This window comes from Rhinolophus ferrumequinum, chromosome 6 (assembly GCF_004115265.2).
Source record: "Rhinolophus ferrumequinum isolate MPI-CBG mRhiFer1 chromosome 6, mRhiFer1_v1.p, whole genome shotgun sequence".
Classification (NCBI taxonomy): Eukaryota; Metazoa; Chordata; class Mammalia; order Chiroptera; family Rhinolophidae; genus Rhinolophus; species Rhinolophus ferrumequinum.
Window position 1 is genome coordinate 89,781,085 of NC_046289.1, and position 23,863 is coordinate 89,804,947.

At 37.0% G+C, this 23,863-nt stretch overlaps 1 pseudogene; it reads left to right on the plus strand.

The window, feature by feature from the left end:
* Positions 1–17,310, plus strand: part of LOC117023213 (rho GTPase-activating protein 17-like) — a 93,949-nt pseudogene extending 76,639 nt beyond the window's left edge.
* Positions 17,311–23,863: the final 6,553 nt, after the last annotated feature.

Genomic DNA, 23,863 nt, shown 5'->3' on the forward strand with positions numbered 1-23,863 from the left:
GAGGCCGTCCTGTGGGACTTAGTCCTTAACATGTGGGATCTGATGCTGTCTCAAGGTACGTAGTGTCAGAATTGAGTTGAATTATAGGATATCCAGCTGGTGTCAAAGAATTGCTTGGTGGTGTGGGGATCCATCCCCCATCATTGTAACTGATGATCAAAATTATTAAAGGGGAGCTCATAAAGCAATAGCTCGAGAATTAGGATGAAAATCAGAATGAGTAGTATTCGTAAAACTGAAAAATAAGATTGTTATTGAAGGAATAAAATTTTACTTAAAAGGCTAATTCAAATGTAGTGTGAATGGGAAAGGATGTATAGGATTTAGAAGCAAGGCAGTATTTTGAATCTTGACAAGAGCAATGTTAGTGGAATATTTGCAAACATATGGCAGTTCAATAAGAAGATGGTGAGAATAAAATAAATAATGCAGATAGATAATGTGAACAACCATTCAAGCATTCTGCTATGTCTGGCTGAAATTAGGAGAGAGATTATTATGGTGCAAAATTCAGAAAGATTTTCTATCATTGTTATCATTGGAATATAAAGTTGATTTGAATGTGTATAAATACTAATAGGAGCAACCTATAAAGAGGAAGAGTTCAAAGTCCCAGGAAAGACACAGACAATGAATTAGTTGTGTTATAAAATGGGTTCCTCCATAAAGCAGCCTCTAAAATGAAACTTGGCATGCAGGAGGTTTATTAAGGAGTACCCATGGGATAGACACCTGTGGAAGAGAGACAAATTGGGCAGAGGGTGACATCATCTATGATACAAATCCAACAGCAGCCTCAAGCAACTTCACCAGGAGCTCTGTAATGGCTTTTCACAATGGTCACAAATTAGGCTAAAATGGCAGGCCATCATACTCCTGCACTGATCAGTTATTAGATGTGACCTGGCCTGGAAAGTGGAACTGAGGCTGTCACTAAAGGTCCAGTAGCAGCTGAAGGCTGTCTGCCAACAACAATTGCAGTAACTAGGTTCTATAAAGGCAAGAGAGGCTGTTTATCCTAAATACAGATAAAATAAAAGCTTTGGATAGGTCAAGAGAAAACTTTTCCAGTAACACCAAAACCAGCCTTGTGAATGGCGTGGAAAAACATAACTCGTTTTTGGGTATATACCTCATACAAACAAACTGGAGGCAAATCCCTAATGGCTAGACAGATGATTAGGAAATAATAATTTGGGAAGAAATGGTAATCTGAAGTTCAAAACAGAGGGGAGGCGTTTGGCATCAAGTGAAGACTGGAAGGCCAATCAGGTTAGGTGATCAAGCAATAAGAGGATCAAATGTAGATTAGCAACCCTGGAAAGACTATGGAGAATGTCAGAGAAACTTGACCACTAAACATGAGATGGGGAAATGGGTAACTGCATTCATTTCGAGGGCTTTAAGTGCTAGAGACTACGCTAAGTGTTTTATGAGGAGCAACGTAGCACAGTGGTTAAGAGTAAGGGTACTGGAGCCAGAGATCCACTGCTAGCAATCCCATATTGCTACATGCAGTTTGGTGACCTCAAACAACTTATATAGACTTTCTGGGTATTAATTTGCTTTTCTGTGAAATGGAGTTGAAAATAACATTAGTAAATTTATTTGGATTGCAGCAGGATTTCATAAAAGTTAATATGCATGCCTTGTCAATGGAGAGGTGATTGATGCTATCATCACAATAATCATGTGAAGGAAAGCAGAAACCCCAACCCTCAACCATGGGGTGAGGCACAGGGAAAGCAAACAAACCATCAAACAAACAAAATAAAACAAAACATCTCACTTATTGACAGTAAGAGAGAAGACAAAACTTGGAATTGAATAAGGGAAAGTTTAATGCTGAGCCATTAAGTTTTAACCTAAATTTCCTATAATGAACCTCTAATTGGCAAGATGAGTTCCAGAATGTGAACTAGGTTTCAAATATATATGTGGATTTGGGTTGACTAATTGCAAAAAAACAGAAAACTATTTCACAGCTAATTATAAGTGGTAAGACTAACACTTAACAAGCACTTGATAGATGCTAGTCATTGTTAAAAGCACTTTATGTATATTATTTCATTTCATTCTCACAGACATTATGTGAATTAATTATTTTTAAAGAGATACATAGAACATTTAATTAAGTAAGGGAAATTTTGACAATGATAACTGGTAACAATTATTATACTCTAGCAGAAATCAGTCACTGGATGTGAGCTGGCTAAGAAAGGAGTGTATATTATGATAATATAATAATTTAATGACACAATTTGAATTCAAATAGAGGTTTGCCTCATTTTAAAATCTGTATGTACTGTTATAAGTTGTGTTGCATGTGTGTTCATATCACTGCAGGTAGCTTCATGTAACTAGAAAGGGGGACATATCTAAAATGAAGGAGAAATAAGAAGATAAATAAGGACAGGAACGTGATTTTACTGACCCCTCAAAAATAATTAACTTACATACATTAAGCCATATGTAGAGGTATTATTGTACCAGTTATGAGAAATAAAAATAAGCTTGGCATATTTTCTGGTTTATTTGTCTTCATTTCCACTGTGTTTTCCCGAAAATAAGACCTAACTGGACAATCAGCTCTAATGTGTCTTTTGGAGCAAAAATTAATATAAGACCTGGTATTATATTATATTATATTAAAGACGGTCTTATTTTAATATAATTTTTGCTCCAAAAGACACATTAGAGCTGATGGTCCAGCTAGGTCTTATTTTCGGGGAAACAAGGCATTAAATGTTAATAAACTATGTTGTGTTTATATGCTTCTCTCAAAGTTTCTTCTGCCTTCCTCACTAGAAAGAAACAGTGGGAAATTTCCACTGGCTTAAACCTCCACCTGCAGAGTGCAGGATCGTGGCTTTCTAGGAAGTCCACTCAGAGCATGTGTGGGACTTTGTAGAGGGTGTTTGTGTATGTGCCCCATTTGAGTGGACCTTGATATAATTGCTATTATTACAACTTTTTCTACTGCGCGTGGTTACAGCTCTGTAGAGCATAAAATAAAGCTAGTGTCACTTCTTCACTAGGCACCTTCGTGCTGGCAGACTGCCTGGCTTCACAGGGCCACCTAGTCTCCTTCACTCTTATCTCTGCACAGTCACTCTCCTGTTTTGTTGTACAGCACAGTTCCCACTTGGGCTGTTGGTGACAGTCCACTAAAGGTCAGTTTGAGGGGGTGGGATGGACACCCTTTTACCTTCAGCTTTGTACTTTATTAGAGGATTACCAAAGTATATCAACATGTGCCCCAGTTCTTTATGGATTACATGGAGGACTCTCTTGCCTTAATATCTAAATGGACACCTAAGGTCCTGACCCTGGAAATGACTAGTGTGACAGACAATATGCTCTATGTCAAATTATAGCTTCTGATAATGAGTAAGGGTTCACACTGGGTTAAACCTGTTATACCGGGATCCTTCTCTCAGAACAATGTGTCACCTCAGTCTTTATACCTCAAAGGGTCTGAGTCCCAAATCTCCCAGATATAACAAGAAATATGTCCGAATCCCAATGTCTGATATGTCTGTGCTTGTGTGTGTGCATATGTATAGAGTATAGTTATCTCTTTTCTGATACTCTTTTAATGAGAATAAAGAGATGCCTTGATGTGGTTAAATTATAGAGATTCAACACTGCTATAAGACTTCACCAGTCAAAAGTCATTTAAATTCTCCTGCATTTAGAATAGAGATTATAATTAGCAGTACATTTTGGGTATTGGCCTCCTTAATGCCATAGTCACAGATATCCTGCCAGAATGTGGGTGGCTTGATTGGAGCCATTCATTGGCTTGCTCCATCTACACCCTGTAGAGCAATTTAGTTCCTCCAATAACCATTCTCTACTGCTAAAAGCAACAATGTGTCATACAAAGTAAATTCATATATAAAACATCTGCTTATATCAACAAATCCTTAATTTGATTCAACACAAGAAATTTCTAATAAATCTGAATTGAAATCTTCTGATGGAGAGATAATTTGATCTATCTTAAGAAGAAAATATTACCAAAGATTTCATAAATGATATGTGTACTAGCATCACAAAGTAGCAGTGCTAATTGAAGTTTTTATACAAGCTGCTTTTTCATCCACTTTAGGAGAAAAAAAAAAAAAAACAACAACTTCCGTCCAGATCTAATGCATAAGGATTTCCCATGGAAGTCAGTCAGTGAATAATTTATTTTCTTAGCCAACTCATAAAGCTCAAATTGTTATTGTGAGAGATTTTGCAGTCAAGATGGCGGAGTAGATGAACACTGTGCTCACCTCTTGTCAGGATCACATCGATACCAACAAAACTACAGAACAACGATTATTGATAATCACCTGAAGTCTAGCTGAAACAAAGCACTATAACTAAGGTCATACAAAAGAAGCCACCTTGAGACTGTTGGGAGGGGTGGAGATGTGGAGCAGGCTGGTCCCATACCTGAGTGTGACCATTAAAACTCGGAAAGAATATCTTGGCTGTGGTGGTCCCCCCCAGAGGAGCGAAGGGTCCCAGCCCTACCCAGGCTCCCCAGGCCAGGGTTCCAGTGCCAGGAAGAGAAGTCCCCATAACTTCTGGCTGTGAAAACCAGCGGAGATTGTGGCTGAGTGAGATGAGGGCAGCCAGAGTCCCAGGTGCTCTTCTTAAAGGGACCATGCCTGGATTTATTCACGGACAGACTCACTTACTCTGAGCTTCAGCACTGGGGCAGCAGATTGAAAGGTGCCAGTGACATATGGGCAGGAACTGTATTGTCTATCTTCAGGGTGAGGGCTGCAGGGGCATTTTCTCCTGGAGGGGGAAGCTGGTGAAAGCCATTGTTTCTTTGTTGAATGCTCCCCCATCCCTGTGTGTAGACACCATATCTGAGTCTCCATCAAACTGTCTATCACCTTTAATCTGCCCCGCCCCAGAAATTCTCTGAGACCACGACCCATCCAACTTTTGGGCACACCCAAGTCACTTCTTGTGATTTTCTGTACAAACCACCTGTATTACCTCAAGTGGCAAACTTTCCTAAAATCTCTTAAAGGGTCACAAAACCCAAACAAGCAGCATCACCCTTCGGCATGTCCCATATCTCTGGCTGAGCAGTCCTAAGGCAGGCACTACCAACAACTAGCCTGGGTACATGGATTGGCCTCTTCCAGGCATTTCCAAGCCCTGTGTGGATGGTGGCCATCTATGGATTGTTTTGTGGTTCATACCAGGTGGCCCCAGGCAAGGCACATGTTACAGTCAAACTTGGCATGCCTAGTGGCCAGCTTCACACAAATCTGGAGCATCATCCATCTGTCTCCAAGGATGACACACCCAAAGGGCAGACTGGGCAATAACCAGAGACCCACTACTACAAACCTTATTCTGTAGGGTCAGCCCTTGAACCACATCTTCTTCACTGTAATCACTGCCACTCTTTTTTTTATTATTATTTAAATTTATTGGGGTGACAATTGTTATTAAAATTACATAGATTTCAGGTGTGCAATTCTATATCACATCATCTATAAATTACATTGTGTGTTCACCACCCAGAGTCAGTTCTCCTTCCATCAACGTATATTTGATCCCCCTTACCCTCATCTCCCACCCCCCAACCCCCTTACCCTCTGGTAACCGCTAAATTACGTTCCCCAGATTAATTTTCAAACCCCGTGGCCATCCTGTGGTCACCGACTGCCCTTCAATCCCTTCACCCGCCCCACCCCTCGCCCATCACTGCCACTCTTCACAAGCAATCAGCCCAAGGGTCAATCCCTCCCATTTACATGCAAACAGAAACCAAGGCTCGACTACAACAGGAGGGCATATAAAACCCATATAAGGGACATACCTGGAGCATGTGGCTCTGGACACCAGGAAAACTGCACCACTGGGTTTTAGAGGACACCTACTACATAAGGCCACTCTCCTAAGACCAGGAGGCATGGCAGCCCTAATACATACAAACAAACACAGGGAGGCAGCCAAAATGGAGAGACAAAGAAACATGTCCCAAATAAAAAAAATAAAAAAAATAAAAAGAACAAAGCTCTAGAAAAAGAACTAAAGAAAATGAAGACAAGCAATCTATCAGATGCAGAGTTCCAAACATTGGTTACAAGGATGCTCAGTGATCTTAGGGAGAATTTCAATAAAGAGATAGAAAACACAAAAAAGGAGACAGAAAACATAAAAAAGACCCAGTCAGAAATAAAGACTGCAATAATGGAAAGGAAGACTACATTAGCGAGAATAAACAGTAGATTAGATGAAACCGAAGATCAAATCAGCAATTTAAAAGATAAGGTAGCAGAAAACACCTAATCAGAAAAGTAAAAAGAAAAAAGAATCTTTCAAAAAAAGTGAGGAAAGTTTAAGGGGCCTCTACGACAACATCAAGTGTACTAATATTTGCATCATAGGGATACCAGAAGGAAAAAAGAGAGAGAAAAGAATTGAAAACCTATCTGAAGAAATAATGATGGAAAACTTCCCTAACCTGGTGAAGGAAATAGACATACAAGCACAGGAAGTGCTAAGAGTCCCAAACAAGATGAAACCAAAGAGATACACACCAAGACACATCATAATTAAAATGCCAAAGGTTAAATACGAAGAGAGAATCTTAAAAGCAGCAAGAAAAAAATAGTTAGTTTCCTACAAGGGAGATCCCATAAGATTGTCAGCTGATTTCTCAACAGAATGTTTACAGGCCAGAAGTGATTGGCAGGAAATATTCAAAGTGATGAAAGCAAAGGCCTACAGCCAATATTACTCTACCCACCAAAGCTATCATTTAGAATTGAAGGACAGAGAAAAAGCTTCCCAGACAAGAAAAAACTAAAAGAGTTCACCACCAAATCAGGAATCTTAGAGGGATTTCTTTAAGATGGAAAAATAAAAATCAAAAATGTGAATAATAAAATGGTAATAACTGCATATCTGTCAACAATTATTTTAAATATAAATGAATCAAATGCTGCAATAAAGATATAAGGTGGCTAAATGGATAAGAAAATGAGACCCTTACATGTGCTGCCTGTAAGAGACTCACTTCAGATCAAAAGGCACACACAGACTGAAAGTAAAGTGATGTGAAAAAGATATTTCATGAAAAGAAAGAAAGAAAGCAAGAAAGCAGGAAAGCAGGAAAGCAAGGAAGGAAGGAAGGAAGGAAGGAAGGAAGGAAGGAAGGAAGGAAGGAAGGAAGGAAGGAAGGAAGAAAGAAAGAAAGAAAAAGAAAAAGAGAAAGAAATCTTAGGTAGTAATACTTATACTAGACAGAATAGACTTTAAAATAAAAGCTATAACAAGAGACAAAGAGGGATCCAATAATCCCACTTCAGGGTATTTATCTGAGGAAACCCAAAATGCTACTTTAAGGGGACATGTGCATTCATATGTTCATTGCAGCATTGTTTACCATGGCCAAGATGTGGAGGCAGACTGGGTATCCATCAATGGATGAATGGGTAAAGAGTATGTGAGATATATATATATATGAAACTAATAAAAAATATATATATATATATATATATATATATCTCACATACTCTTTACCCATTATATATATATATATAATGGGTTATTGCTTAGCCATGGATGGGAATGGGTGTTTGCCATTGGTTGTGGAATGGATGTATCTGGAGGGTGTTGTGCTGAGTGGTGTATGTCAGACAGTGAAAGACAGATGCAATGGGATTTTGCTTATATCTGGAATCTAAAGAACAAAATAATGCAAACAAAAGAGAAACAAGCTTCTAGATACCAAGAATATTTGATGGTTACAAGATGATAGGGGCATTGGGGGTAATTGGAAAAGGGGAAGGGATTAAGAAGTATAAATTGGTTATTATACAGTTGTCATGGGAATGTAGGGTATAGCATAAGGAAAATAGTAAATAATATTGTAATAACTAAGTGTGGTGTGAGATGGGTACTAAATATATGGGCGTGATAGATAAGAGGCGCTTGGGGGATGGGGTGAAGATGGTGAGGGATTAAGAAGTACAAATTGTTAGTTGCAAAATAGTCATAAGGATGTAAAGCATATAGAATACAGTCAGTAATATAGTAATAACTATGTATAGTGCCACATGGGTAGGTACCAGACGAGTCAGCAAGATCACTTCTTAAATTATATAAATGTCTAACTATTAAGCTGCACACCTGAAATTAATATAAAATAATATTGAATGTAAAAATAAGTGTAAAATATATATAAAATTTAAAAATTAAACATAAAAAGTGATTATAATTTGTAAATTATTGGGATTTACCCATCTCTTTTTGTGTTCATGCCTGAGTTCAATTGTTTAGATTTGAGGACTTAGCTGTTAACTTATCATCCATTTGAACATGAATGCGTCAGTTAAAATTTTTAATTTTATACTTCTTTTACCCTTCATTTTCTCATATCATAAAATTAACTAACACCATCATTATTATATGTAAAGTATATGTCACTCTACTAAGACCTTAGTAGCAATGCACACTGGTCTATATACTAAAGTAATCTTGATAATTTATTAGCTTAAAGTGCTTCAGAGGTACAATTACCATAAGTAATTTAATCTTTATTTAGTAAATGGATTTCAAAAGGAGATAATTGTGTAAAAAGAATGTGTATATTGAGTTCTTCAATGAGATTCAAAGGATAGCATCTCTTTTTTATTAATTAAAGTTTATTGGGGTGACAATGGTTAATAAAGTTACATAGGTTTCAAGTGTATGATTCTGTAAGAATCAGTAACATTGAAGATAGAAATCTGGAAATGACACAGATGGAAGAAGAGAGAGACTTGAGACTTAAAAGAAATAAAAGAACTCTACAAGAACTTTCTGGCTCCATTAGAAAGAGCAACATAAGAATAATGGGCATACCAGAAGGAGAAGAAAGGGAGAACAGAACAGAGTGTATATTCAAACAGAGAATATATGCAAATAGTCGATGAGAACTTCCCAAACTTGTGGAAAAAACTGAATTGTCAAATCCAAGAAGCAAATAGAATACCTAATTACCTCAATCCCAACAGGCCTTTTCCAAGGCACGTTGGATTGAAGCTGTCAAAAATTAAAAACAGAGAAAGAATCCTCAAGGCAGCCAGGGAAAAGAAGATGGTAACCTACAAAGGAAAGTCCATTAGATTATCATCAGATTTTTCAGCAGAAATTCTACAAGCCAGACAGGAGTGGAATCAAATATTCAAACTATTGAAAGAGAAATTATGAGCCAAGTAGTGGCTGTGTGCGATGTCAGAGGGGTAGTGGATGGGGAGAGGGGGTTGTCACCGTGTGAGGGATATAAATGATAAATGTCTAACTATTACATTGTTTTGTGCACCTGAAACTAATAAAAAATGTTAAAAAAATAATATATCCAGCAAAGATATCCTTTAGATATGAAGGAGGAATAAAGACCTTTCCAGATATTCAGAAACTGAGGCAATTTTCTAACACATGACCTGCATGTCATGCGGGGTGTCATGTGGGATCTCTGGTCCTGCTCCCCACGTAAGAACACAGGATATGGTGAGGCCAAAAAGGAACACCCACGGAGCCATAGATAGGGGAGACATACCACTATATTCTCGCTGGCGGCTGATTTGGAGACACAGGAAGCAGGAGCCACACTATCCGCAACCTGCCATCCACTTCTCTTTGCCAAACAACCTCACTTGCTAGCTGCAATCCACCATGCTAACTGCAATCTGCACTTGCTAGCTCAGCCACCATCTTCTTGCTAGCCCCCATTTTCTGTTAGTGTAGCCACGGCAGTTATATTAGTGTCCAGTGGTTCATTGGTTACAGCTGACGGCCAACTAGCCACAACTGATGGACATCCAATCACAGTTGATGGCCATTTACTACCTGAGCCAGCACCTGTCCATGTGAGGCCAGAGCCTGGAAACTGCACTCCTGGATGTCCCCACACTGCACTATAAGAAATACTGAAGGAGGCTATTTGACCTGGAACAAAAAAGCAAAAGAATACGAACCACGGGTAGTATTATGGACAGAAGCAGGAAATGGCTACCCCCACACTAAATAGGATACTATAGGATACACTAAATAGGATGCTTGAACATAACATCTCTTCTACACTAGATCTGAAAAAAATTAAAAACAATGCAAAGGAATGGTAGAAAGAGATCAACATATATAGTGTTATTTATACTAAATCTTTGGTTAGATGCAGTAGGAGTTCTAATACTGAACTCCAGAAACAAGCTGACGCAGCCATCCAGTTACAGGCCGCACCAATTAGGGCAGGCTTCCCAAGATAAGAAATTGAAAAGATGAAGAAGCAGCTCTGTGGATTAAGTCCAGTGATTTGTTTTTTTCAGATTTAACAACTAGTTATGTCATTCTACTGTGGAATGAATAACGAAGTTAAAAGATGTCATAGTTGTGCTTAGAGAAAGTACCTTATCTTGATAACTGAAGTAGAAAAGGGCATTCTTCTAAAAATTTGGCTCCTGAGTCATGTGTTTCTCTTTAAGAAAATAAAAATCACGATAAAGAATCACAACATTCATCATACTGAAGTTTCTCTCTTGATTATTTCATAATCTAATTACATGCAATATTACTGAAATTCCTTAAAAAATTGGTCAAATAAGTAATCATTTCTCAAAATCTCTTTATGTCCTCCTAAAGTCTGAATTGATTAAAAATGCACAACTTTAATAATTATATTATTTTTATATTATTAAGAGCCAACACTTACATTTTTTAATCTTGCAAACTATGTTAACTTATAGATAGAAACTAGAATTGCTGCAGTGGGGATAGCATTAGCATCCATCCCATAGAGAAAGGGTAGAGGTCATCCATACAAATTACTTAAACAATGTAAGCTACATAATTAGTGATCTTTAAATATTTTCCATAATTGTTATAATGATTATAATGGCTATTAATGGGTTGCCTTTGGCATCTATTAACTTAAAAAGAGAATACAGATTATTACAATATGACATAGCACTAGAGAGCATAAATACTTTTTTGTTGTTATTCTGTGAATTCTCAATTATTCATTCAAAAATAGAGAATTGTTTAGGAAGTATTTATATGTTTCTTAAAATATGTTCTTGCAAATGAATCTATTTGCTCTTTTCTGTCATACAACTCAGCATATTTGACAAACCTGTTTTATAGCTGTCTTCTTCAGGATGCCGTAAGTTCCATGAAAACTTCATCATCCCTATGGCCCTGCATTATATAGTGCAGGACAATGAGATGTAGCTAATAATTACTTGTTAAATAATATTTACTGAATATTTACTGAAAATATTAATACAATTTAATTTTCTTTAGTTGTATTAAGACTAATAGGTTATCTGAATCAAGGTGCGATCCTTTTGATGATCCTATGCATTTATTAAATCTGTGAAATGTAAGCCTTGGTTAGAAATGCAGATATATGTAAGAGCATGACCAGAGAGGTCTGAGTCCTGGGAGAAAACTCCCTTCAGAGACTGCAATGCACTCACTATCTGCATCAATTCAGGTATGGGGAGGGTAGTTTACTCCTGAGACGCCTGCCAGGTAAAGCCTGTCTAATTGCCTATGGTCAGGCCTAAAAAAAATCACAGGTAGGTTTTGGACTCCTTGCGGAATTCCTTGCCCACCAGTGCTGTATTTAAATTTGCATTCTCCTAATAACTAATAAGGCTGATTGCTTCTTTATATATTCATTCATTGGTAAAATATATAAGTTCCTCTTTGAAGTCTTCATTAAAGCATTTGGCTTATTTTGTCATCCTCTCTATGATATCTTAACTCTGCCAAGTTTGTAAAGATATTTTACGGTGCATTCTTGTAGAAGATATATACTTCCAGCTTTCAGGTAAATGTCAAAGATCAGTCCCAAATTGTGTGTTCTTTGCTTTTACATATGAATATCCCACTGCATCAGAACAATTTGTTGAAAACACATCCTTTCTCCATTAAGTGGATTTGATGATTAAAAAAAGAAATCCTTTGGCTCTATAAATGTGTGTCTATTTCTGGACATTTTATTTGGTTCAATTGATCTGCTTATCAATCACCATGTCAATACCACAATAAGTCTTGATTATGAATTGGTGTGTTTCTCAAAATGTTTAAAATATTTCTTCAAAATTATTTTGGCTATTTTAGGTTCTCTGAATTTCCACGTGAATTTTAGAATCATTTTGTCAACTTATAAAAACAATTATTCTGGAAATTTATTAGGATTTGTGTTAACTAATAATTTCTGGGATAATTGATATTGTAACAAAACTGAATTGTTGAATTCATACACATTATATAAATCTCAATTTGTCTGTCATCTTGACTTCCATCACAGTTTTGTACGTATTACTATAGAGCTCTTATACTTAGTTTGTTACATATGTCCATAAATGTTTCATATTTTTCAGTATTTTTGTAAATGATATCTTCATTTTATAGTTGTTTGTTTATAATAAACAGACTTACAATGAATTTTAGATAGTGATATTATAACAAGAGAAGTTACCAGATAAATTCCAGTGGTATTTTTGTATATCTCTTAGGCTTTCATGTGTAGAATATTACCTTCACTGTGAGTAAAACTGTTTTATTTCTTCTTTTGTAAACTGTATACATTTTATTTTCTTTCTTTCCACTGTTGAACTTTGCTAGGATCTCAAACTTAATGCTAAATCAGACAGGATGAAAGTAAAAGTCCTTACCTTATTCTCAAACATATGGGAAGAGCTTTCATGTTTTTACCAACAAGAGCATAAAAACTATGTTAACTGTAAAATTTACATAACTGACTTTTGTAGAATGAGAATATTTTCTTCCACTTTGCTTCAAACCCATTTATAACTATTTTATTTTGAGGATTACCTTTCGAAAGCCAGAAATATTCAAATATTTTGGCCAAACAAGGGCATGTAGGATGAAGTAGGAATCTGAGGGGAGTACATAAAAATAATACAAATGGTAAAACAAAGAATAGCTACCATGGAACATCGACTCTTTTCTTAAGAGAATGTCTGTACATCCAATATAGAAAACAGACACACTGCCACAAAACTGCCTTTTAGCATCTCTGCAACCAGGGTTTGTATTTTTGATATCATGTTTTTAATCAGATGGCTACTTAGATTCTTTGCATAACTGTTCCGACACGTTTTCTTAAGTAAAATATGGTACTTAGAATTGTGACAAATAAATGGAAAAAGAATATATGCAAATCTTCAATTCATCCACTGGCACAAGCAACATTTCAATTTTTTAATTGCTCTAGTAGTGATGTTTCAGATGTTGAAGATCGTAATCATGATTATCATGAAGATGGTGATGACGGCAAATAATAATTCTTAAACACTGGATACACAGTTGTGTTTACTGCCCATGGTAGACGGACACAGGAGAACTACTGAACCTAATAGAAGGCATAAATAACTACTTAAAAATAAAATATAGTACCCTCGCAGGAAAGTCGCAGCAAGATCCAAGCTACCTTCCATACAAGATGTCTCATGGTAAAAATAACGGACATTTTAAAACAACAACATAAAATTTGAGTTGACAATGAAAACTGCTTAAAAGTTCCTGTAATTTTTCTCTACAGTTATGTAAACTGCCAGTCCTCCCAATCTAGTCTTTTTTATTCTAGTTGTTCATTTTTTTCCTGTCTCATTCTAAATAGGAAATTTATTACACACAATATTTCAAATTGAAATGATTTAAATTGGGAGAACAAGGAAGAAAAAGTAAAATAAGTTGACTAAAGTTTGTATACATGTGCATGAACTGAAGTTCTGCACTTTTAGTGGAAAAGGTCCATTTTTAGTTAAAGCTATCAGTTAAAAGCCAAATAATTATGTAGTTTAATGACTACACAAAATAAAACACAAACATTTTTATTTATTTTTTTTAGAAACCCTTGAAAAGCATTCAAAAACCTAGGTGATAGCTAACAGAGAAAGTGCTAATTATGTAAGATGAGCTTATGTTATAATGTTCTTACATTACAATAATCATAGCAGTATGTTTGGAATGTCTAGGTAAGGTGTTCACACTACACCAAAGCAGAGTTGGGATAAAAAATTCTATAGGGTCCTTCGTGATAAAATTCAACTCTATGATTCTTTTTGGTTTTATAAAAATTAAGCATACTTGATTATCTCCTTATTCCTTTGAAATTTTCCTCATGCATCTCCTACTATAGATCCAATTCAAAATCAGTATGTACACTTTTTCCTCAAGCAATAACTCCTTTTTATCAAGGATGACTTTCTGTTTTTCAGAGAACACCAATCAATTTATACTTTTAACAAAAACAAATCATTATTTACACAATGTAATATTTTTTTTTTCCTGAGGAATGGATGTAAGGAAATAGTTGTTCATCCTATCTATGATAAAATTCACCAATGCTTACGATTTGAAAAAAAAAAAAAAAAGACAAATTTTTGAGCTAACTTTACTGTTTGAAAATTAATGCTAACAAGTATTCAGGAAAGATACTTAATTGAAAGAAAATACTTTATGAAACTATGTCCGCTATGTAGGTAAGAAGTGACAAATAATGCAGTTATTGAGTTATTTTTCAATAAAAATCTATGTTATTGGTATGTGGTATGTGAATTAACAATTAGCATGATTGGTGAGAGAACCAGTAAAAATGATGCCTAGAAAATATTTTCCAGAATGCCTCTGTTCTTTTGTGTGTGAATTAATAATTTTTCTTTTTGAAATGCAGACTTTGACAATTTAACTGTCCATTTGTCATTCCTGAAGGATTCTGACTGATAAGTTCTTCCTGTAAACTTGATTACTTAGCAATGCTGAACTTGCAAAATATAAACAAACTCTAAATGTTTTCTCAAATGTGCATCCACAGCATTGCTGTCTTTACAAATTCAGGTTGTCTAAAGCCTTTTTACTACTCTACTGCGTACTTGACCATTCCAACGCTATGTAATATGAAGACTGAAACGAATGCTCATAAGTTCTCTTTGTTTCATGCATAAAATAATGGCATTGGTGGCGACAATAGAGTAGTTACTAAAGGCAGTATTAACTGAGAACTGGATATCAGATAAAGTGCATAGAAGTTAGTTATATCTCAGAAACAAAATCTCTTAACTTCCGTTTCAATATTGATGTTTAGTTTTTTAGTGTATGTAAAGAGTATGAAAGGAATGTTTTCAGAAAGGACTTTAACAGAAGAGAAAGCAAATTCTTATTTTGGTAGCATATATTTCACCATTGTTAAAGAGATAAGTCACTTTCAAGGATACACTTCAGCAATAACCAAGTTAAAATTAAAATGTTGTCTCAGAAATGGCAATAAAGTAACTCTATAATTATTTCTTGAAAGAAAAAACAATACATCCTAGAAAGAAGAATTTCTCCTACAAAGATTCAAACTGTATGGGTATTAAATGTTTATATTTGAATTATGCAATTTCAAAATAAAGTGATATCACATACATTCCATATGTTTTCATACTTCCATATTTCATCTGATGCATCATGCTTCCATGAATCCATGCAAATGATATGATAGTTTAGCCAAACTCAACTTGGAGATACTACCAGAGTGCAAATTGAAGTAAGATGGCAGAAATGGGAACACAAAAACGGAAGTAGGGCTGTGCTCCTAGAAGTGACAAATGACATGGCCACTAGCCAGCCTGTGGAGCCACTTCTGCTGCTGCTGTTGCTGCCCTGTCGGGTCTGATCCCCTACGGTTAGGCTGGCTCTCCTGCAGTAAAGAAGTTCAACCACACACAGGTAGCTGGACAACCAACAGTGGGCAGAGCTGAGAAAACAGACAACCTCTGAGAAGATCTGTTACCCCTCAAGCTTCATGAACATAGTGCAGTCAATGTGCCACCATTCCCACAAGAGCCTGATGATGTGCTTCCAGGGGCAGCGTGGCATCAATGCCAGAGGAAGCACAGGGTAAGAGCTTTGACATTTCTCACTCAGAATATGCAAGAAGCATCAGCTCAGCTCTAAGACTTTCTCTTGGGGAAGATGCTGGATGCATGTGGAGATGCCAAACATCCAGAAACAGAAGAAACAACTCATTTAATGGTTTTGGACGGTGAACTAAGCTCACAGAACTTCAGGAGTCAGCTTTCAGGGGCTTTAATCAAAAATAGATACCACAAAGAAAGAAATGGGTGAAGCTGGAAATACAGTAGACCAGAGCAAAGATCAATTTGCAGCAGTCATGTGAAACTATACAGCCAAAGAAGGGCAGTGTAACATTCTTCAGTTCATTATTAGAAGCCCAAGCAGATTACTAAAGAAAAGCATTAGTCGCCTTAGGAAGGACCCTCCCTGAAATGTGAGTTGATTAAGACAAGTGGGTGGGAATCAGCTTTGGGACCCCTTTGAAAGAATCCTTGAGGCCATTCCAGTTTAAGCCTATGACATGCTGCTCCTGGAGACCAACATGGAGAGGATGTTTTTTTAGCTGGGGCTGGGGACTCCAGTTTCAAAAACTGAGAGTTGATTTAGACCGTCCTGCTTCTCACCTGCCTACATTCTATTCAGACCCCTGTGTAACAGCAGTTACTTTAAAGTCCTAATTAAAGGAATTGCCTGAAATTTTGATGACTTTTTTAACTGTGTGAATAATGGACACAAGTTGCAAGTGTGCAGGATTTAGACAAAATATCTTCAAGATTTAAGGAAAATATGTCAGAAGTCTGTTAATTTTATGTACACGTATTTAATCAAGTTACTGTGGAGTTTGCTCATACCAGCAGCATTAATAAAATGCTCCCAGAAACACTGCAATCATTTCAGTTTCTAAGACGTTATGGGTCAAAAATGAAGGAATGCTTGCTGAAATGACTGTAGCTGCGTCCATTCATGTGGTTAGTGATTGAATGGATCATCCAACATGTCGAATGATTCTTCCTTAAAAAGGTGAATTTGATGTATCAGTGGCATTTGTACCTCTCCCCACCCAAATCCCAATCACTCATCCCACCTGGAAATGGCTCTAACTCAGGACCCTGGAGAAGTGGCCTGCCAACACTGTGGTCATGAAAGGAGATTTGGTTAAGAAGGAGAACTTTAAATGTGAAGCTGATTGTTTTATAGGGTAGCACTCTAAAAAAACACATATCCCCTGACTTTCAGCTGCCGGTCCCACCTCCCGGTCACATCACCTTGGTTTCAGTGCACCCTCCCAGAGGACCCTGCCAGAGCTCGAGGGCTGAAAGGAAGACAAAGGATAAGAGTATCCCAAACGTTGTGGACACACTGGAGCAGGTGCTGGGCCCAGGCTACAGTAAACCTTCGAGTCCTTCGAAACCCAAAGACTTGTATCTGTAGCTGATATGACCAGGAAGAAACTGGAGTCAGATAACTATTCGTCAAAACGAGGCTCAGGCTAGATCCTATTAGATTTCTGTTGGCATGGCTCACAATTCCTCTGGTCTTAGCATTCATACTTGGCTCCGAACTCTTAAAAATCCTGCTCCAGTATCCCTGAAACCAGGAAAACTACCCGTTGGCCATCTGAGGACCAGACTTGTCCAGGAATATCTTAGCATTCACCCAGTCTCTCACTAAAGACATTTGTCAGAGGTCTTCCTTGCACTCATCACACAGGATAGGCTCTAGACCTGCCCTCCACTGCCTCCCAGCTCTCTGTACCCTGGAGGTACTCCGGCAGCCTTTTTCCTATATGAATTCACACCCTCCCACTGACACAGCCCCAACCTAGGCTAGCCTCTAATACATACCAAACTGGGTAGCCAGGGGCCTCCCAAGCCCATGGCATTGCCCAGTGAGCATGGACTTCTCACGCTTCTCCCGAGAGTCCAATGCCCCCATACTCCACCCAAAGAGGATAATCTAAGACTGCTAGCTTCTTAGACACAAGATGTGAATAACCTGGTGACTGTGCAGTTATACAGTGGAACTTTATGAGGACTAAGACCAGAACCCAAGCCAAGATACTGACCAAACGTGCCCCCACCCCCTCATTTTCCTGGTGATTTTTCAGCCAGGGGTGACAGACAATCTCACCAACACAGCACTGACAGCTTTCAAAATAGTAATGGATATATGACCTGCCATATTATGTAAGAACTGAAGTTATAATATATAGTGACACCAATTCTAGGTTTTCCGACCCACTTGGCAGCATCTTTCAGAAATGCACTCATATTCAGCAAGCAAAGATTGCCCAGATGCATTTTGCTGTTAATGGACAATGATCCAGAGAGTACAGCCTCGTGGAGAAAGCCATCTCCTAGCCCTTGACCTCTTCCATCCTGATGAGTGGCAAAAGGGCAGTCAACCATTTAGCTTTACAGAACAAACAGTGAAAAGCTTTCATTAGTGGGAAAAAGAACATCTTACAGTGCAAGACTTTGCCTTTTGCCCAGCTGGAGGAGAAAGTGGAAGTTGGCACATAAACTGAATGACCTGTGCCTTGAAAAAGGTGATTTTCTTTAAATAGGAAAGAAAGCATGTCAAAGCAAAAACAAAACAAAATATCTAGACTGGAAAGAGTATTTTTACTGCGATGTGTATAGGGAACTTTAGTCATGTCTGTTAATGCAGGTTGTACCAGTAGCAATTTGAAATGAATAAGAAGGAATGTGTTAAACGTTTATGTGATGAAATACATTAATTGTAAATCCCCAACTTCTAGCTCCTTGGAGTTTTATTCTTATACATTAGAAAGGAGTTTCCTGTCCTTCACTCTTGCTGCAAAACAATTTTGTATTAAGTATGGGCTATTTCTCCCCGAATCTCCTCAAACCATAACTACTGGTGTTGACTTGGCCTTCATTTGTTGGTCATTAGTTAGAAGCAAGGAAAAACAACCAAATCAGCAATTATTGACTCTTCTGGGTCAATTTCTGCACAAATTGTGGTTTATCTTCCTGGGCCATTTCCTTTAGAGGTTGTGGGTCAGAATTCTAATTGTCATATCTGATCGCCAGATGCCATTGTTCATTTGTGTATTCAGTTTCTCAGGTGTGTTTTTTTTGTTTGTTTGTTTGTTTTGTTTTTTAATCACGCTGTCACTTGTGAGAAGTTGACCAATTGAAAAAAGGCTAGACCTAGATCTTCACTGCTTGAGAATTATGTACTGGTGTCCTTATGCAACTGTATGAGAAGCTCTTCTTAGCCTTATTGTTGTTGTATCATCAGGGTAATCATGTCATGTATAAACATGACAAGAGAGCAGCTGCCCAGAAGCATTTAAGATTCTGGCTAGAGAGTAATGGAACAGCACAATTACTACTACACCAAAAACAATAATTAATAGTCCATGCAAGATGCTTTGGAATCAGGAACCCAAACTTCCCAACCAAGGCCAAATTTCATAGGCCATGAGGATCGCACATAAACATCCAAGTAGCTTCTTCCTTAAGACAATATATAGCCTGTTCTGCTTTGCTTGCTTCATTCATCCAAATACAGCAAGAAGTATCAGCAATGGCACAGACATCACCATGTCTACTAGCCAACAAGAAATTGAGAGCAGTGTAAATGTCTATGTCACTAGTCATGTCAACGAGTTCAGACTGACCTATACGCCACCTAGGACACCGGTGATAGCTTTGACAACTTCTGTCAGAAATACTAGATGTTTGTTTCAATCTTTTCTGTTTGTATGATTAGCACCAGTGGGGACACCGCTTCATACTAAAAAAAAAAAAAAAAAAAAAAAAGAATCAGTGATTTTGAAGAATAGAATGTTTGAATAATCAAGAGTGGCCTTGTTTTGGACATTGTGCCTGGGTTAGAATTTCCAGACTTGGTTATTTATAGAATTAGGGTCTCCGTGTACAGACAACTCTTTAAATGCATTCTTAAATTTCATGAGCTATTTTTCTGAGGCAAACAAATTCAGGAACCCTGGCTGCAAATAAATCTGCTAGGGGCACTTAGAAGTGCATGAAAAAAAAAAGTTGTTCAAAACACAAAGTCAGAATCAAAGCCTTACATTAGCTTGGTTACATATTTGGATCTCTATCAATCTCTTCAGGTGGCAACTATTTGGCTTATTTCCCTAAGAAGATTATTGAATTCAAATTTAGAATTACCTATAAATAGATGTGTAATGATTTTTTTTTCTTTTTCTAAGAGGGAATAATATCAGCAAAATCAAATTTATTTACGGTCATGTGTCCATATAGTAACAAGTGGAAATACTATTCAGTTGTAATCCCCTAAAGTATTTAATGAGAGAATCGGCCAGAAATGCTTATAGCGGGGTTTCTGATGATGGATGGCATATTCAGTAGTAGGTGAAATTGAGGGCAGTAACTATGTTTGGGCTAATCTAAAAATTGTGTTAGATTTTGTATGTTTTGATTTTTAAAACATAATAAAGGTAAAAGAAAGAGGAAAAGGGCCATTTTAAATACAAAACAAACAAATAAAAAAACACAAAAAACAGGGGTCTATAAAAAAATGAGAAGAAGAATGATCCTAAGCAAGAAAATAAGAAACAAAACAAGACTTAGACATAGGTCCAGGTTTGATGTCTTGAATGGAAGTGGTGCACTATATGACATCATCTGCTTATCCTGAAGGTCTTGGAACACCTGTGTACTTGGGAAGATGAGCTGTTCCTCTATGACATCTAAGAATCCTCACTTTGAGGTCCCCTATTGAGGTGTCCTTCCAATTATGTGTAATTCTGAATTACTTCTTCAGTTGTGAAATCGAAACCCAAGGATTGACTCCCTGAAACTTGCTGGTATTGTTGTTAATGATCTGATAAAGCTGCTTCCAAGAAGGTTCAAGAGTAGTTTTCTCTGTGATGTTTTTTTTTTTTTTTTTTTTTTTTTCCAATAAATGGATTATCCTTGTTCAAGATCATAAGGAGGGAAGGCAATCTCAACTTATTGGTGATGGGTCAGGATACAGTACAGGAGTCCTTTGCAGTATTTTTACCTCACATGCATGTAGCAGGGCCCAGGCTAGCATAAAAGATTTTAAAATCTCTAAATGCATAGACATTTTAGTTATCACTTCATGGAAGATAATCAAATGTCTGTGAATGAGTGAACTCTATGGCCCTTTGGGTTAATCGGAGTGACTTTGGCCAAAGGAATTCAAGGTTTTCTGAAAGTTTTACTCATTTTAATTTAAGGATGCCATTTGCGTCTTTCAACCTTTCCAGAAAATTATGGGTGGTTAAGACAGTGTGATTTTTGAATAAAGGGTATCAGCTCTCAGAGTTCTTTTATAATTATTTCCATAAAGAGTATGCCTTGATCACATGATACAAATGTTGGAATGCCCTAAGTTGGAACATAAAATCAAACAGTATTCTAGTGACTATTAGGGCTGCAAGTTTTTAGCAAAATGAATTTTCAACTCATTCTAAAAATAGACACGTAATAGCTAAAACATAGTTAAAGCCCACAGAGGGTGCAAATTGGGTACAATCCACTTCACATTGCTCAAACATTCCTGGAGTGTTTGTTTCTGGCTATATCACATTTTACAGTATGCCAGAATTATGTTGTTGACAGGTGATACATGACCAATTTGTCTATATCATGATGAGTACTTTCATAGAGAAATATTTCTAATATTTACTAGAACTCATCTGGTACTGCTAAGAGGCTGACTTAAGAGTTCCAGAGATTTTTCAGAAAAGGGTACAATGTGAGAATGAGAAACTACAGGCCTCAGTCTTGAGGGGTGCTACTCTATTATAAAGGGACTCCAGTCTTTTGTGAATTTTCTTTTGAGAATCCCATCAGATTCTCAAAGTGAGAATTTGAGAAAGATCTCTAATGGCATTAGAAGACAAAGGGAAAAAGTAACCACTCTGAAACAAACAGAGACTTAACAATAACAAAGGCCTATATGCCAAGGGAAATAACTTCACCAGAGTGCAATTCTGAAACTATATTCCATCTAGGGGAAGAGAATTTCTCCTTGTTTCAGCCTCTCCAGTCTTCCTGGAGGGAAGAAAAAAAAATTTTTTTTTTTTCCATCAGGGGACAGAACATTAAAGAAACAGACTGGTAATTCTGCTGTTAGAGAAAGGAGTAGAGCATGAAGAAAAAAAAAAAAATGAAAGCATTAGAGAAGGGACAGAAGCACTGTGACAGCCACCTGAGACGCAGGGCCATTAAAAGATGGATATTAAATTTAAACTTTACAGAAATGTTCCTCTTAACACCTTACCCACTCCAACAGGGTTCCAGTTTAATTATAGTAGATTACATCTAAGGGGTTATAAGACAAAGAATCTCTCCAAGAGCAGCATGTAGGAAAGCCTCGAAGCCAATGAAAGAAACAAAAACAAAATACGCTAGAGGAATAAGTTAAAGCCTCTTGTACATAAAGCTAAAATAAACATTAGACACATTAACCATTAAATAACACAACTCAAGCACTAGCCAAATTAGCATACGTTCTTACTAAAGATTTATGTACCTTGGTTCTATTATTTAGTACTGAGGTAGATGAAAGGCAGGGCTGGCTGTGGAACAAGAAACTGAGACTGAAACATAGTATCAGACCGTAAGGTGGGATGGACAGTTAGAAGTTTGTGAGCTGGTTTAAACCAGCTAAATCCAACAAGGCAGCAGACTTCATCTGAGAGTGACAAAAAAACTCATTATATGCTCAATAGAGTAGCATGCTAAATGGCACACTCCAAACCACCATTGTCGGAAACAGAATGACCTTAAAAGGACACAAAATGGCTGATGGAGCCCTTCTGTGAATTCTCCAAACTTTTCTGAGAAACCCTGAATATTCTTCCTACAAATTAGAATGTACAGCCCCTAATTAAAAGGACATATGGTTCAAACCCCAGCAGGAGCGGTGCTGCTCTGACTATGGAATAGCCTGCCTCTTGCCTTTTCTATGCTTCAGTAAACTTGTCCTTGCTTTAGTTGCACTTCAGCTAGTGCTAGAATTCTTTCCTGTGAGCTGCCAAGAACTCACTGGTTGAGGGGACTTCTCTGGGCCTGCGGGGGGTAGAGGCGTCACCTAGCCTACTGCAACGTACAAATTGTCCAGCTTTCAATAAAACATTTAAAAGCATGCCAAAGGCAACAAAAAATACAGTCTGAAAAGACAAAGCAAGCATCAGAACAACATTTAGATATGAAATAGATACTGGGATTGTGAGAAAAGAATTTAAAAATAACTATAATTAATATGGTAAGGGCTCTACTGAAGAGAGAAGACATCATGCAAGAATGGGTGGGCAATGTAAAGAGAAAGATGGAAAGCTATAAAAAATAATTAGGCAATGTTCACTCAATGAAATAATATTTTTAAAGACAACGCTAGAAATCAAATAGTAATAGAAATGAAGAATGACTTTAATGAACTCATTGGTAGACTCAACATGGCCAAAAAGAATCAGTGAAGCATAAGAAAGATCAATCGAAACTTTACAGACCAAAATGCAAAGAGAGAGAGAAAAGAAAAAGAATGATTTAAATAACAACAAAAGAAAAAAGAACATCCAAGAACTGCTCAACAATATCAAAAGATGTAACAACATCTAAGTAGAATACAAGAAGTAGAAAATGGAGCAGAAAAATGTTAAGAGAAATAATGGCCAAGAGCAGAAAAATGTTAAAAGAAATAATGGCCAAAAGCAGAAAAATGTTAAAAGAAATAATGGCCACGCCACCCACCCAGGGAGATAAGAGTATATCAATTCTTACGATAAATACCAAAAAAACTCATATATAGACACGTTATATTCAAACTGCAGAAAAACATATACAAAGAGATGGCCAGGGAGGGCATGATGACACCTTCCTTGTAGAGGAAAAGGATAAAAATTACAGTGGAATTCTTGCACAAACTATCCAAGCAATGAAGAGTGTTAAGTACGTAATGTGTTGAATAAAAAAAGAAGAAACAAACTAGAACT